Below are 18,558 nucleotides of genomic sequence, written 5' to 3' on the forward strand. Positions count from 1 at the left end.
CCAAAGGCAATTGGATACGCATTGCCCAGCTAAAGTTCAGACACAGTTTGCTCTATCACATTTAATTCCATCTCACCATTGATATTTTCCTCATGGGAATCAAAGAAAAGACAAGGTTTCCAGCTCTTAAGTCTTGGGACAAAAGACTCCATAGAGATTTTGTACCTGATTTAATCCCACTGCAGTCTCTGTAAACTTTTCCTCTTGATTTCAGTAAGGTTTCCACTGAGTTCTCGATCTACTTCTAAAGATTATGGATTGGGAATTGATAAGCCTCTGCTGCTTCAGTGTTTGAGGCTTCCTGACAGAAAACAGATAGTAAGGCTAACCTCTTCAATCTTAACACATCTTCTAAGAGTGAGCAATGAGAACTGGTCATAAGCATCTTGATTTTTGTTATATTTCTAACATAAATGTTTTGCTGTTGCTGAAGTTGTTTTCTATCAAAACACCCTTTGATTATAAACACATAATGGTGAACTAACTTCCTTGTTTCCTTAGATTTCCTCAGAACATATATAATGAGAACTTTTACAATTTCACTTAACTGACACCATTTTTTTGCTTTCTAACAAAGGCTTCTGTCCTTCGCTATGTTATCTACTTAAGTTAAACAGATATTCAAATAACAAACAAAACACAGATTCATAGGATCACAGAACCGTAGAATGGCTTGGGTTGGAAGGGACCCAAAGGATCATCAGGTTCCAACCCCACTGCCAAAGGCAAGGCCACCAACCTCCAGATCTGGTACTAGACCAGGTTTTCCAGAGCCCCATCCAAACTGGTCTTGAACACCTCCAGGGACAGAGCATCCACAGCCTCTCTGGGCAGCCTGTTCTAGCACCTCACCACTCTCAATGTGAAGAACTTCCCCCTGATATCCAACCTAAACCTTCCTTCCTTGAGCTTAAAACCATTCCCCCTTGTCCTATTACTATCTAGCTGAGTAAAAAGTTGATTCCCCTTCTTTTTATAATCCCCTTTTAAATATTGGAAGGCTGCAATGAGGTCTCCTTGCAGCCTTCTCTTCTCCAGGCTGAACAAGCCCAGCTCCCTCATCCTGTTTTCATAGGAGAGGTGCTCCAGTCCTCTGATCATCTTTATGGCCCTCCTCTGGACCCTTTCCAACAGCTCCACATCTTCCCACTTTTTGGGGCCCCAGACCTGGACGCAGTACTGCAGATGGAGCCTCACAAGGGCAGAGTAGAGAGGGACAATCACCTCCCTGTCCCTGCTGGCCACCCTTCTTCTGATGGAGCCCGGGATACCATTGGCCTTCCAAGCTGCAATAGCACACTGCTGGCTCATGCTCCGTTTTTCATCCACCAGGACCTCCAGGTCCTTCTCCACAGGGCTACTCTCAAGGAGTTTTTCTCCTAGTCTGTATACGTATCTGGGATTACACTGACTCAAGTGCAAAACAAGAAAAAATGTTATTTTTTCTTAGATTCTCTACAATTATTTTATTTGTTCCACAATTGCAGCCTTTCAGGATGAGGATTACCTTTTTTTTTTATGTAAAGAACAAGCCAAATCCTTCTGCTTCCTTTATTTTGAAACCCTGCCTTTCTGTTCTTCTTCATTTGCCATAAAGTAGTATCAAAAAGATAAGCTCTGTCTTTCTTTAGCCTTCCCGTGTCCCCACGAGAATCTCTGAATATTACCTTACTGGCAGCATGAGGAGGTATTATGCACATCCCTTGCTTTTTCACTCAAACCCTGGTGATCTGTAAAGCAGGGTTAAAATATCTATTCTAAGCAGGCCAAGGCAAGAGAGCCACATGAGCACTGCTGAGACATCCTGGAGCAAAGTTCTCCTATGGTTTTCTTAAGCTTCTTGTCTGCTGAGCTAAGCCAGACCACATAACTCAGGCCAGCTCCCATGCCACAGAGATTTCAAGGCAATGATCTGACTCTCAGAAGATGAGGGTGACTGAGGCAGCCTTTCCTCTGCACGCAGCATGCACTAAAACCGGGTAAGTTTCTGAGGTAGTTCAGTCACAGTCCCTGGAGTATTTGGTCACAATAATAACCTTCAAACTTCAGAAGATATTTCCAATATTCCTCCACATCTTTCTGGAGCTGGTTACGATGCAGTGTTTCCTAAATACTCAGTAAGTGCCCATTTCTCCAGTGCCAGTGGTTAGCTGCTCTCCTGAAAACTGCCACCTCTGTGTATGAATAGAGGGAAGCTGTCATCAGCTGTCCAGGTGTTGTTTGGTTGTTCTTGTTTGTTAGTTTGTTTTTTAAGATAGGGCCAAGGCCCTATCTCCCAGGAAGGACCTCTGAAAGAACCACCACTTTGGACACTTGGATCCTGGTTACAAAGTTCAGAGTAGAGAGTTTTGCAGAGGAAAATATAGGTTTTGGAAAATGGGTGGGAAGAGTGTTGTGCAGGGAATAAGCTACCAAATGTGGAGAGAGAGAGGTATTTGTGTTTCCCTTTGATGGGAGTAGCCAGAAAAGTGACCTGTGTATAAAAAGTGTTGACACTTATGCTGCTACTTCATCTCCAGAATGTTTCCCATTTCCAATCTAAAGAGGGGGGATTTTGGTGAGAACACCAGTGCTTATACCTGTTGGTGACCCACATGGGAGAGAGCAACGAGCACAGGTCAAACTATCTGTAATGGAGGAGAAAGAATGACAAGAATTTACTGTGTGGACTATGGGGAAGAGGAAACTGGAGCTTTCCCTTTTTTTCTATTACATGTAGTGACCTGTCTTTTTACACTTTTTTTGGCTCAACCGCAACAACACTTCATGTTTCAGTTAAGTAGAAACTGGTGCAAGAGAAATCCGGTTGGAAGAGTCCATCATAACCCTTAAGTTGTGCTTCCCTTTTGCCCACTCTAGTGTGAAGGACAGCTCCTCAAGCAAGAAGACCTGTAAAGCATAGGTGGAAGCACTGCTGCTGTTAAAGCGACTTGCATTCTTTAGGCCAACAGCATTCAAATCCCCGTCTCTCCTTCCTTTACCATTAGGACCTGCTTTTAAATGTAACGTACAAGCAAGCCTAGCTTGGTTTCTTTGAGCAAGAGGAAATGGGAAGCCAAATATGACCATTAGTAATCATCATCCTGCTGTATTTCACTACCATATACTACCACAATTGTTTCCTGGAAAAAATAATCTGAGAGGGAATCCCTGCATAAGCTCTGAACAGCCTCTAAACTAAGGAGCCTACAAACTGCTGGTGTCTCTTCAAGTGACTTGTCATACCCTCCAGATGTTATTTGTGACAGCTTATGTTGTGAGAAAAATACAAGGTACCCAAGTCAGCCTCTTAACCTAGTACCTGTTTGCAGGAAAGTGCCCCACATAACATGCTCTCATAAGGAAAGCGTGCATCACCTTACCTTACCTTTCCACATCACCTGGAGATTACCTATAAAGGCTGGGACTGCAATACTGCGTAATGCAGAATCACTAAAGTATGATGCTCAATGTGATTAGCACAGCTCAAACTTCATTGGGATATTATGGCTTAGATTATTCCTATTAGTTTCCAAATGACCTTGGAATGCAAATATTACATCTGATTTTAATGAAAGTTTAGACTCTGTTGTTTTCAGACAGCTAATGAAATAGTTGAACATTCCCATGATTTGCTGTAATTACAACAAAGGCTGTGCATTATCACGAACAACGCTAACTTCTTTACAAGATGTAAAATTAATCCTCCAGGACTTGTATACTTAGACTGTATGGAAATGTTAACTGAGCAGTGAAAAGAAATCAATGTTACCCTGGTGAAATAGGAACCTACCTGGCACAGAGGCTTTCACACAGTATATTCTGGCACAGCCTCTTGGTTACATGTAACTTTATGTAAAAAGGAAAAGTTCATTCAAAAATTGTTCATGAAAGCCTCAAGCACATACAGGACTTAATCACATTCAGAAAATCATTTTAAAGCACTTGCGAAAAAACAGAAGTGATTATAAAAAATTTTTTTAAAGTCAAGGTAGAGACATCACTAATGCCTTGAAAGGAATTTCTTGGTTTTGACACGTGAAAAAAGCATTTGCAAAAGTTTTTCCAAAGACCTTGGCAAGATACTGTACTTTCAAGACTGAAAATTATTTCCATCTTTTTTTTATTTTTTTAAACAGCATGGTGGTCCCAGGACAGCTTCTTCTGGCCTAGTGTTCTTCACACAGAAACCACAACTATAATTGGCATTAACTGTAATTGGCTTTAACTGTTCCTTGCCTTGGCAGCCTCATCTGAGAAACCAGAAGTCAAATGCACAACGTGGGCTGAATTGCCCTTAATGGCCCCTCCACCTCAGGGCTCAGGGCATTAACTGAGGGTAATAAGGAATGGTGCATGTCTATGGAGACAGGCAGTGAGCTAAAATTTCTTCCTTTGTCCAGTATCCTGAGAGTATAAAGTCCCAGTGAATGATAATCAATCAATAAACAGAGAACTATTAGATCCTCTTTGGAGAAATCATGCCTTTTGGTAGCAAGTTTCAGGAAACCTGTCTCTGTTACTGAGCTGCGAGATGGTCTAGGTCATCTCTGTGCCACCTCCTGTGAAACAAACACCTGTTTTCAAATGTCATCCCCATGGAAAAGCATTCACAGCTAGAAAAGGCTGTCTAGATACCAGCAAACTCTACTGCAAAGTGTCATAAAATGTATAAACCTTTTTCAGCTTTTTAGCTTATGGGACAGGGGGGAAGACAGAAACAAGCGTCATTCTGTCCCAAGTTACATAGTATACAAACCAATACAAACTTGAATGAGTTCACTCTTCACCTCTCTCTTCTGGTAGTTATGTTTCCTTCCTTGGAGGCAAAGGTGTATGTGCAGAATTTCTTCACATTTTAGAGACTACTGAGGGTCCACACCAAAGGTTGAGGAGCACAAGCACTTGTCTGTAATAAAATCCTTACTGACACAAAGATCCAGGAGCAAGTAAAGCTTAACCTGCTTAAGTTTGCAACTACGTAGTTTGAGTTTGCACCTGTGGCTGATAGCCACTTTTAACAATGGCTCGCGTATAAAGTAAGCAAATTCTTACCATGTAGAAGTAACCTAATTTGCCTTAAAGTGCTTTAAAACCACAGTGACTTTCCCACTTAGCAGGTAAAAGAGGGAGCAACCGCATAGTTCAGCAACACACCAAAGAAGCAATGCAAGCCCATTCTGTCAAATCACACTGCCCTCTTAAGCCTGAGGACACTTAACATGGAGGACACTGTGAGTGTTTTTCTTTTCAAATTCATTGGCTGACCTTGACTCATCAAAGGGAAATAGAACACCTTCTGAGCTTACAGAGCAATCTTTCATTTGCAAAGGAAAATAAGGAATACACTCCATGCTCCCTCCCAAACCCTACAACACTTCTACTGAAGATTTCTGTGTTTATCTACTACGTGGAGAGCACACTTATATAGTTATTCCCCAGCCCACAGCACATGCATGAAAGCTGCTCTTGCACAGGCAGGGCTGTGTAGCTGATACTGAAGCAGAGCCACAGCTAGAAGGACAGTCAAAGCACAGTTTATTTCAATGGAGCTGCAGTGTGCAGGAACTGAGTAGCTGCCCTATTATTTCCAGATGTGAAGTGGCAAGTGATCTTGGGAACACTTAGTCCTTATATATTTACTCTCTTTGCATTTAATTATGCAGAAGAAGTCTGCAGGATCAGGATATTAAGGACTGCTGCTTCATTTGTGTCCTCAGGAACATTTCCATGCAAGTACAGGTTCATTAGTAGTCTGTAGGCCTGAAGAAGCTGTGAGACTGGATTTCTGAAGGTTTCCAACAAGAACAAATAGACTGTACACTGAGTTCCCTTTTCACCTAGATAAGCTGTTATATACCAGAATTTAGAAAGATTTTAACCACAGCTTTTTAACTGTATCCTTTCATTAAGAAAAAAAAATCCTCACAGGATTCAACAACAGCAGAGTTAAAGACTACTATTCCTTTGAACAAATTATGAACATTTGCAAATGGAAATCCCAAATACTATTACATACAGAAAGCATAGGTGAGTTTCGTGAATTCTTGCATCAGAAATTTGAATATACACCATTTTTCAGTCTTCTTATGTCTTCGTATCTAAGATCATTCAAATACTGCCTGTAAATATAGTTTGAATACCTTTCTGTCTTGCCTGACATGTATTTTCACACAGACACACGTACATACTAATACCCCAGGTTCTCAGTCTGAATTACTAATTTCAAATGCAAGCTAACCAGCTGGTGTTGCTATTCATTTGCATGGCCATGTCACCGAGGATCCCGGCGTATGGAATCACAGTTCTTCCGAGCTTTGCACATGTGTAGAATGAAATAATAACCTGATTCAAAGAATTTGGACAACATCGCTATTCACTGTTTAAACTTCACAAGCTTCCAGGTTCACAAGAAACAGAAGCAATTATTGATAAGCCACCAGTGGTTACCAGGAAGGTAATTAAGCCAGACTCCTTAGGCTTCCATGGCTGTAAACTTGTGGCTGTTTTTTAAGGTCAGTTAAGCAGCTCTTCTTTAACTCAAAGTCACCAGCACAACACTGTATGCCAAGCTGGGTACTCTTTCACTGATGCAGTCCCTTTCCTGCTATGTCATTCTGTTTGGAACCATGGAGTCAACGTGAAAAAATAAGTCCTTCTAGTACTGAAATCACATTAGCAAAAGTATGGAAACTGCAAGTGTTGTAAAGATAAAGACAAGAGTAGGAGGAAAGACAGAAAGAATTTAGTGGTGAAAACAGACAGTTATGAAGAAATGCTTACAAAAAGCAATTTGTAAATATTGTTGATCTATCAGCACTTAGGATTATCTACATCAACATCAAATTCACATTTTTCCTTCCCTGATTTTGAGGACATTATGTTCCAGTGAAAAGTCCTGTAAAGTCTTCCAGCTCTTTCTCTTATGCAATAGATTCATTCTCTCTCTCTATGAATATGTGATGGAATTATCTCTGCTCAGATTTTCCATATAGTCACATTTGTGCTGAGGTCTGCTATGGAATAACGCAGTTTTCAAGGCAGAAGTCTAAAAACTTCAAAGTCTCTAAAAAAAGAGAATTCATAATCTGAAGACTTGGGTGACTTCACTATAGTTATTGCAACAGTTCCAGCTATAATATCATTTCAGTTCAGCAGTGGACATGTCATTTACTCTTAGGAAACTCCTCGATAATGTCACTCAAAAGGTTCCAAATCTACTTCATAAAGCACTAATCTACCCATCAAAACAGAAGAGCTTCAACCTTAAACTAAAGTAGTGTTCCTCCAACCTTGACGTTTATGGCAATAGCCATACTCTCCAAACCAGTGTGGTACATATAAGATGTATAATGGGTGCTGTGCAATAACAGCATCGTGCCTGCATTAACAGGAAATTACAAATAAACAGCTTATGGTCTCACTTTCATTAAAAAAATTAAAGAATAATCCCATTTAGGATAAGGACCCTTCCTTTTCCACCTGTGACCTATTTTGTGGTACTTCATTCTGATAAATAAACTGTAGAAATAAAAACATTGATTCATAATTTAACCATTCTATGATAAAAAAAGGAAAAAAGCGTGTTTCATAAATCTACTGAAAAAAGGCAAGCATTTCATGACATCCTGCAGACACGGACTTACATTATTATGGATATTTACATGATTAACTTTCTGTGGCAACAATCGTGTTTTCTCTTCTGGTTTTGCAATGACCAGTGCAAAAGGTGCATGTTCTCTATTGATGCATATCTTCTGCTGTACCAGGCATCATGAATAATGCTGGCTGATACTTCCTGACAGTGGAGACAGTCATCAGTTTCTCCTTCTGACTTCTAGCGCTCATGTGGCTGTGAAGTTCAACTTTTGCAAGGGATATCTTCCCGTAAGTGAGACAAAGCAAGCCAAAATTTCAGTTTCATTGGCCTCACTTTTCTATAGACATCTGGATATAGACCACTTCAAATTTAATTAAAACATCTTGAATCAGCTTGTGCCACTTTGAAATATAAACTGCTCTGAAATACTTTTAGAGACCTTGCATCAGAAAACTTTCCTTATGACTTGCCGAGTGGAACAGCAGTAGCATTTGTATGTGAACAAAGGTTTCCAGCTGTGTAAATGCTGAGGGCTGCTGACAGTAAACTCTCTGTCTTTCTCAAGACAGTGACAAACAAGTCCTTGTTCAAAGAAGTCCTCCTTGCTCCTAACTGGTCAGTCCTGTTGTATAGTAAGGAATGACAGGATGGATGGAGACGGAAGGCACCTCTGGATATTATCTAGTCCAACACCACTTCTCAAATCAAGAGCAACAGAGCAGGTTGCCTAGGACCTTTTCCTCAGATGGAAATACCTCCTCTTGTTCTAACTCTAGTAAACAAGCTGAGATAATGCTGTAGACAAATACTGTGATGTCCATCCCAAATACAGCAAGCACTACAGACAACATGAAATGTGTAGAAACCATTAGCAAGGAATCAATAAACCTCATTATGCTTATGAACACGAGAGGTATACGAGTCAAGCAGATAAAGCTGAGTACTCAGAAGGCTGTTGATGAGTGTTCTGCTCCCAGTTCATATCAAATTACTTGAAAAAATATGCTGCACTGTAAAATGCTTTGAGATCCAATGGATACAACAGTTCTCAGTCCCATTCAGACACATACTAATTCACAGCAGGTCATGAAGAGTTTTTAAAACTATACTGCATCCCTTAAAACGATTCGTGTACCATTTTTTTAAACTGTGCATATTATCAGATTATACAAAATTACATGCAGAGAAAATTACACTTTGTTAGTTAATTCAGCATAAATTATGTAAAACTGTTCCGAAAGGTAATTCCTAAACAAAGCTACAGTTGTTATAGTCCAAAAAGCCAATGCAGTCTGCCTCAAGTAAGTATTAAAATAAATTCTGTTATCACAAATGTTGATGTTTTTTCATATCCACTTCATTTATTTGTATCTTATATATTAGGATGTTTCAGCAAAGATTCATTGAATTATGAAAGTACCAAAATTTAATGTTATTTAAGAGAATGTGACTGACAAGTAACACCCCCATGTGGCACCTGCTGATTAGAACTGACTTCTACTTGAATAGGCTACCTACTTTAAATGAAAAAAGCTGTAGACAAAGCTAAAGTACCATCCACTTTAAACGAAGAAGTTACAAAGTTAAGTAGAAATTACTTTAATAATGAGTGGAAACATTTATAACAGTTGTGCTAACTTTTCATCATCATTACCTGCTTTCTAAACACAATTTGTAAGGCAATTGTATTCCTCACATTTTCAATAAACTTCAGACTGATGATTCTTTACAGACTCTAATCTACTCGGTACACCGGCAGCCATAGGAAGGACCTGGCTTGCAAGCTAACTAGAGATTGGCTAGCTATAGACTTTTTCCTTCAGCTCTTAGGCATCTCTTTGAGTACTATACAGCAGCTACTCTTGAAAGAAAGACTAAGAGACTCTATGCTTGCACTTGGATTTTCAAGATACAAAGGCTTTTTTGAGGACAAGAAACTTTAAAGTAAGAAGCTTAGAAAAGAATGTAGTAAAACCTTGGAACAGTAAGGTTCACCACACCACATTTTGTGAGGTGCAGTGTGCTTCTGTGTGAATTTCTCCTGTTTTCAATGAAATGGGGAGAGATGGGATGCTGCTTCCAAGTTCTGTCTAATCTTCCAGGCATTCTGAAAGTGCTCACACACAGCCTCAGATTGGAGCTTACTGTGGTTGTGAAAATTATTTGAACTTTCCCTCTTGAGAAAAGTAGCTGAGTAACAAGCAGGTCGTTTCCCAAAGAATCCTCTTTAATTTCAGATGGTCAAACTGAGAAAATATATTTTTTAAAAGGCCCCTCAGTGTCATTTCTTCTGACAGAAATGTTCATATCGTGATACTAGTGCTGAGAAAGAATAGGAAGCCAAGTTATTACATATTTGGTGAGCAGAGGATGAAATATTTATGTGTACTACGTGTAACCTTTTAAGATATGCCAGTTGTGAAACAAAAGAACATTAGAAGTTTCCAGGTTTCTCTGACTGATTAGGAATTGATTCTAACTGAAATCAAAGCAGATAATCCTTTTATTCCTCTAGTTTATACAATTTGATTTACATAGCACTGTCCCTTATTATACCATTATCATATCCATTATGTACACGAGCAATGATTAAGCACACCTTCCCAGGATAAAATAGTTGGCAAGTTTAAGAAAAAAATAATTAAGAAAAATTTGTAAAATAAATCAGCCTTAAAACCACTGAAAAGAATCTGATAACCTACTTGCTTATTTGCTTTATAAGATTAGGATCTTTTTTGAGTTCAGAGATTTCCAGTAGTAAATGATGGGTAGCTTAATCAGATAATCATAAAGTCTGTAGCAGCTATTTGTATCAGCTTAAAAAATCTCAAGCTAGTCATCACTATTAGACAAGAAATACTAGTGTTTGACTGTACATTTAATAGATAACTTCATCAGATTAAGGGAATTGGCTGAGAAGTGCATCATAACATCTCCAGGGTTCATCATGCAAGTTCTTTTTGCTAGAAAGCATCTCAATACCTACATTTAATAAGTGTTCGTTGTGGCTGGTAAACAGAGGATATGGATCATAAAGTCTGTTTGGGGGTTGGATATAATAAGACAGGATATGCTGGCTTAAGGATGTTAGTTAACTACTTGCTTAAAACAGCGTGCCCAGAAATGAGTTACATTTATTTATTTAAAAGTTTGAATATGAAATTTCAGGTGACTGAGCTTTGATCCTGAAATGAAGCTCATATTGTCACAGTGCATACTCTTTCTTCAAGACTGTGGTTTTGCAGCAAAATTTCTAAGGGCAGCTACACAGAAAGAAACAGAACAGTAACACAATGAGTAGACTAGAAAAAAACAGAGGGAGCTACCAGTAAAGACTTAGCAAGTGAAGGATTTTCTGTCTTTTCTTATGGATCAGAATATAAAATATGGGTGACAAGATGCTACTGTGATGATTTTAAAACTCAGGTATTCTCTAAGGAAGAACAAAAGCTCTTTCAAATGAGCAGAGGACATTTTTTACAACAGGAAAATGAAAGAAAAGAGGTTATTTTGATTGGAATCTAGTAATTTAACCTATCTTTTGTAAAAATTTGACTATCGGTTTAGCAAGAGAATTTATTGTATTTTAATAATGATGCAAATGGTGTACCTGAATATTGTGTATTTCTGTAATTAATTGCTGACAACATAATATTGAATTCTATGACTGCAGATTTGCTCTGGATTAATGCTTGTAAAAACTGTACAACATGAAGTAAAAAACTGAATGACAACATCGCAACCAGAAGGACATCCTGTGTTGAAAGCCAAATCCTAGAGATGCTTACTACTGTGAAGATGTTCCTCACCATAGTAGATACAACATCTGGTGACAAGCAGTCACAGCATTAAGTTATGTGAAACTAACAGAACAACTAATGATAAAGTACAATAAAAAAGGAGTGCAAAAAAAGTGCAGAAAAAAATGGCAATAAGTCTTAATATAACTGTGTGAGATTTGCCTACCCATATACTGAGCAGTGAGGCAGCGCTCGGCCTTCCATCGAGTCGTAAGAAGTACATTGTCCCTATAATCACAAAAGCAGTAGTATTCTTTTCCTTTACAAAAGCAAGAACAAAACCCATTTATTATATAATCTTGTAAAAGCCTGTACTGGTTCTCAGGGCACTACAATAAAGGCTCTATTGAAAAATCAATTAACAGCACTTTCAAGTCAGATTTAATAAGTCAGTTGGAGTTCTGCCTGAGTAAGAAAAACAAGATCAAGCTGCTCTTTATCATATCTATGTTAACACTGCATGTGTACAAAGGTCCAAATGAATGCCTGGTTCCACCACAACAGATAAATCCCGGTTATAATTGGAAACTAAACAAAGCTGAACTTAGAGTAGAAGCTAGAATCACATGCGGACAGTAAGCATGGTAGGATTTAAGTCCTGCAGTAAACTTACACACTCCTATACCTTCAGATAAAGCTCTACTGACAACTAAATTATATTTGTGTGTTGACGAAACTGACAACTAAATTATATTTAACTGAATAACCAAAGAAAAAAGATGTTTCATGGCACGTTCTTCAAGGGCCATCCTGTGTCTGTATACAGTAAGTCTGACATACAAGTATGTATAGCTTGTAATGTCCAGAGGATGTGAAATTACAGCTCTCAGTATATCTCTTTATACCAGACTAATGCTTCTGGATCTAGCAGCCCATATTTGAGTCTTTCATGTATGCCAAAATAGAGATCTTCAGACATGGTGAGTAAGGAGAAAGGTCACAAAGGTCCTTTTGTGCATGTGTGTTTCTAGCTGTGCAGCTCCAAACTCCAGGAAATGGCATAGAGGTTCTCCGTGGATAACTTCCTGTGAAAATCACACAACATGGAATATCTTACACTCTTTGGTTGCTGTGAGGTGGTTGTTCATGAAGGAAACTAACAGCTTGTTTCTAGGATCAGAGCGCTGCTCTTTTTTTAATTTTATTTTGGTTGTATTTTCTCCAAGACTTTGGCCTGTAACTGGGAGACTGATTATGATATAATGGAAAGCAGAGTGTTCTGTATTAAAAATTTGATTTTCAAAAGAATGCTCAGGTAATCAAGTTTTCCAACAAGGTTGAAAGTTCTGCTTCTATGGATGGATTCTTTCTATCCTCAAACATTTCTTGGAGCTTCTCCAGAGTGACAAGGTGGTTCCTGACATCTGCTCTAATTTAGAGTTCTCTCAGTGAGTTAACATCATGTGTGACTGACTGCTTGTGCAAAGGTACTTTTGCTCAGCCATTTATTTTCATCTTCTGTCCGATGATTTAGTTTCAAATAGGCACTGCACCATTTTCACCAGCTGTCCATCATCTATCCTGTTGACTCACTCTTGAAAAACTTTTTGTAGCATAAGTAGTGGACTTTATAGGACATTTCTGAGCTCCAAAGGGAAAGAAAGAAAACACCTGTGTGGCAACCATAAGACCATAAAGAAACACCGTTTCCAGATAAGACATTAGCAAGGCAGACAAACAATATCCCAGCAGTATATGGCCAGGGGAACAAATTGTGCAGTAACTTCCAAGGTCTTACAGAAAGAAGTTAAGGTAAACAGGCCAAGTGGCTACTACTGGAAGATATCATTAGAGCTTTTCATTGTTTATCACTAGTGTAATAGTTTAGGCCTAATTGCACAGCAGGTATCATGCTAGAAGGTGAGAGGTGGTTTTTACTCATGAAGTATACATTTCATTACTTTCATACAAGTTATCATGAGAATTCCCTGTTTTCCTGTATTTTATTTTTTAATTAGAATTAATAGAGCTGTTTCAAATTATTCTGTTTCTGTTGAACGACTTGTTCTTGTTGATTAACAACAGCACCATCATGGCTATGTGTGACAATTCTTTGCATCCTTTCCATTTTGGGAGGGCACACAAATACTGGTAGCATGAAATTCCTTCCAAGTTTTACGAAAATACCAGTGTAGATTATTTTTCCATGAGACTGTGTCTAAAGTGTTAAAATCTTAATGATTACACTATGAAGCATCGTATCAATCTTTTTGGCCTAATTTGTGAAACAGTATGTGTTTCAAGTATTTGCCTATGAACTTCCAAGGGAACATTGTATCTGCCTACTGAAGGCACCCTTTACTTTGCTAAGTATTGGATTTTCATAGTGCTTGTAAGAACCACTTAAAGAGCATTGTCTAATCTAATCTATTTTTTTTTTTTTCTAAGAAAGTCTTTTGGTTTTAAGATTTTCGGTTATTGATTTTCCATTCCAGTTCAACAACCAATTTTATGAAAAAGTATTCAGTATCTTACTCACAGTATTTCTAAGATTAATTTTAAAATTCCTCACTTAACATTTAATAGTTTTGCCACAATTATTTAATAATTACATATAATAATATAAATATATATTATATTATGTATAATAATAGAAACTCTTGACATCCTTGATACTACGTCTCAAAACATGATTTAGACAAAATGGCTATTACTCCTGCTGTGAAAATCCACAGTTTTGGTAGGAAATCAAATAAGTAGTAAGATAGCTAGAACCAGAATAATCTTCAGACTATCATTCAGTTCATCACATGGACTACTCGGGATATGTTCTGCTGTATTTCTCAGGCCTGTCACTCTGCCTACTTTACTTTTATGATGAAATTATTAATTGGAAACTACCCAAATAGGTAGTTCTTACATACCAATTCAAAAAAGAAAAATAGCTGGGGGGCAGAGGAGGAGGAAGAGCAAAAGGGGGAAAGAAAGAAAAATGAGCTTTGCACTTCGGCACAATCTTAAAAATGCCTGGCAAGAGTGGTCCAAGTTGAAGGCATACATTCAGAATCAGGAAAGACCCTGAGTAGTACACCTCACATAATTTTTCCCTTAGCTTCTCGTTTTCTTGCAGCAAGGAGACTCTAGCTCATGTGTTCTGGTTGATTTCAATTATAGAATACCAACAGCCTCACAGAGTGGGCTGCAGGTTCTACCAGCCTACTGCACAGTATTTTATTGCTCGCTATCAGATAGGTGCTCCCAAAATGGCAAGACAAAGGCTGATTTTTTTTAACATAATACCCTACTTTTAACTATACCGCTGCCAGTAACTACTTTGTCTCCTTTTGAAAGCACCTTAAAAGACTTGCAGACTTGTCTCCCCAGCACACTTAATTCTTTCTTAGAAAGTTTATTACATAGCTGTTAACTTCCAATATGTTTCTAGTAGTCAGTTGGAATTTAATTATAGCAACTATCCAAATAAATCTGACTCCGTAGATTAAATAACAGCTACTCTTGAGTAAATAACATTTGAATATTCTCTCTCTTTCTCTCTCATACACAGACATTCCTTGAATACCAAAACCCTTGCAAAACATACTATCTCCTGGCTATTTGATCTTATTTGATCTTGGTTCTAGTACTCATTTATTTTATTAAACTGCTAGGATCATCCAGGTTGGAAAAGACCTGAGGAGGTGTCTAGTGTAACCTCTCGCTCAGAGCATGCCTATATATGATGAAATCAGATTCAGCTGAGATAGACGCGCAATCATCCTCTCCTTTTCAATCATGAAGCTTGCAGCCTTGGTATGGGACATGCATGAGGTGACCAACTGCTGACTGTAGGGACCACTGTGCCTTTAAGCAGAGTGGGTGTTCTAATATTGACCGCTGTGGACTAAGGAAGCTGGTGTTATAGAACAATCACTTGGGGTTAACGCATGATATTTGGAACATCTGAAACCTGTTATTTTTCCTAGCTAAAGTTTATCCTGAAGCTTTACAAACTTTCCATTTTAAATTACAGAGCTTCCTTTTTTAACTATAATAAACTTTTATCTTAAAATGGTGTATGCCTTTTAATCATTCCCAACTATTCGCTTTAATTAGGTTTCAAAAAACCCTGCAGAAGACGGCACTGTTCTTAATTTTGGCTGTGAGAGTTTGTTTTGCATTCAGCTAGTAGCAGCTCCTAATGCCCCTGCTGAACTTCAGCCAAATAGAGTATTTGAGGCAAAGCAAGATGGCATGAATTCAAAAAAGTTGACTTGTTTCCATGAAAACATTGGTCCAGTTTCATGGCGTTATCCATAATCCATTGGTTTAATAGAAGGAAAGAGTTTCCATATTTCTCTACAGACGTGTAGCATGTGTTATTCTTGGAGTGTTTTTTTCTTATTTTTTTTCAATGCATCATTAAAGATTCAAAGTTTGGATGTCCTGAGCATTTGCAACACAGCAAAAATCCTTGGGAACTGTAAAACTTATCCCTTAGTAGTACAGGTTTAAATGATAAGTGCAAGTATTGAAAAAAAGAAAAGAGGTCGTGTGGGGGGGTGATATCTTAGGTTGCAACAAAAACAAGAAAACTAAGATTCTAACACAAATTGTTGGCTAAAGTAACAGATAATTGAGAAATCTGGAGTTCATGGCAAGTACCATCCCAATTTGAAATTCAAGGTGTCTTTATCGCTATGCATTTTATATAAACGTAGCTAACTTGGCTTAGCCAGGCTCAGATAACATACTACAGCATTTTTTGCCAGAGCATGAGACTTTTCCAACTGAGCAATCCAAATAGTTATGTCCTTTTGTCCGGTGCGAGGTCATGTAAATAAGAGCTGAGATGGGAGAAAGATGGGTGAAGCTAATTTCTATATCACTTCCTTCCAATACTGCTGTGCTCCAGCAAGAGGCTTTCCCACACAGGACTAATTGCTGTCCGCAGATGCTGGCCACAGAAGTTTTGAGATTAGCATGAAGAGGTGGGGGAGTAATGTTGTTTTGTTTATTCTGAAGTGACAATCTAGCAGGGAAAAACTACTACTACTTTTTATTTAGGATCATTTTAGTGGCCCAGGTCAGTACTGGAAAGCATTAACTCCTGCACAGCTATTTTGTAAGGACCTCATATTACTCCAGCTGTACAAAGAGACAGAAGTTTCTCCAGCTATAGGGATCATTACAGAAAAAGATGACAACACAGCAAGGTCTGCTGGCTCTTACCCTTCTCCCATGCAATACATCTGAAACTTCATAGGCTTCAAAAAGAGATTTATTGTCAACTGGACTGGGGGAAAAGTGTTATCAGTCCTCACACACACGGAGGAGTGATTAGCTGCTTTGGCTGAGTTATAGCCACTGGCCCCCCAAAAGAGAAAATGGAACCAAAACATCTTAATTTAAGGATCAGCTTAACAGAAAGGTCACAGAGTAATTGCATTTCCCTTGAAATAAGAGTGCTAGAACTTGAAAAATACTCTTACAAGATAGATTGCTGGGTTTTAGGTTGCCCTATATTCAAGAGTATGTAGGCATTCTGCATTAGCATTAGGCTCTTTTTCAGTTAGTCTTTATTCCTGTTTATGCTCTTAGATGTCATTTCTGCACAGGAATAATGAGGCTAATAAACCTCTGATATGTATAATTGCAGAGTGACATTTAAGAATTCTGGAATGCAAATCATATTATTTATTAATCTGGCCTCTAGTCCTAATTTAGTCTCAGAGCAATAGACTCTGGCTTCCTATCTGAAAGAGCTAATGTAGCTCTTAAATGATCTGATTTAGACTTGTAACTGAAAAGTAAGAAACATCCAAGTAAATCACACATTCGAAAAGTGCCAACTTGATTATATTTATTTATTTATTTATTCTGCTGAACTGATGACATCAGAACTGACAAAGACCCAGTTTGCGCTAGCCTAAGCAATGTAAAGACACACAGAATTTTAAACACACAACCCTCCATAGCATGTCAGTGTGGAACTACTGACATACGTAACACTCTGTATATACTTAAGTATCTTGCTAATACGAGACCTAAAACAAAGCTGCATGTCAATAAGGTCAGATGAATTGGGTTTTATCTTTTATATTATGTGAATATATATTTCTCTGGTAGCCTGCAGAGACCCGAAACTAAATGTCATTCTGATAATGCCATTTGCAGTGAATTCCTTACAAACTGGTGCAGTATGTTACTTCTGTTGAGCTTAGTAGGAAGACTTTTTTTACCAACAAATTGTACCTTCTAACTAAATTAATTCATATCAACCATGCAAAGTTTGAGACAATCACTGAAAGAAAGCTGCCAGCATGTTTTCTTTTGTGGTATTTTTTTTCCTAAAACTGGGGGCAGCCCTGAGAAAAAAAAAAAAAAAAAAGAGAGAGATGCTGACAACAGAGTAGAAAGAGGATGAGAGAAGAGTTCTTCGTTTTTATTCTATGAGTGTTTTCAGCAGAAGATTCTCAGCTGCAGAAAGTAATTTATTTTTCCTTTTTGTTATCTAAATAAATCTGGATCAACTCTCAGAATACCCTTACAGATTTTGCTTTTTTACCAGTACTTCCTCGAAAGAAACTGAAACCACAGTCAAGCATACGCTACAGAAAGAATTCACAAATTTTTGCATTAAAAAAAGTGACGGTTTTAGCAGCATTACAACCTCTTTCACTTTTTCTTTGCAAAAATCAATAACAGTAAAAATATGTCCACAAGAACAATTATGGAAAGGAGCAGGACTGGGAATGCTTCCATCTTAGAAGTGCCATGGGTTCAGCAGGTACAATCAGGAAAAATGGAAGGAATCTTGCCGCCTGACTTAAATGATGAGGTACAACATGAACAACTATTTTAGCAGTTGTCATTACAAATAATTCAAAAGTGATTCATAGGCTGAAACAATTGCAAAAAATAATAATTGTCAAAGAAGTTAAAGTAATTAACTCAGTAAAACCTGCACTCAGAAACTTCATGGCTGAAGCTACTGCTTGCAGCCATTGACAGCGGTAGCTGTTTGTGCAGCTACAATTGAAGCTCAAAATTAGAGGGGCAAAATGTCACTTGCAGAGTCTTTTGGTTGGATGCTGAACAACTAGAAATTTGCGGAGCATCAGTGACTTGAGGAAACTCATAAACTCATGCTGACTTTCATAGAACCGTGCTGATTGAAGGCAGCTAATCACCTGGTGGTTGCAGTGGTTGATTCACTGCCAATTTTTGTTGTGCTTTTAT

This window comes from Numida meleagris, chromosome 5 (genome assembly GCF_002078875.1).
Source record: "Numida meleagris isolate 19003 breed g44 Domestic line chromosome 5, NumMel1.0, whole genome shotgun sequence".
Lineage (NCBI taxonomy): Eukaryota > Metazoa > Chordata > Aves > Galliformes > Numididae > Numida > Numida meleagris.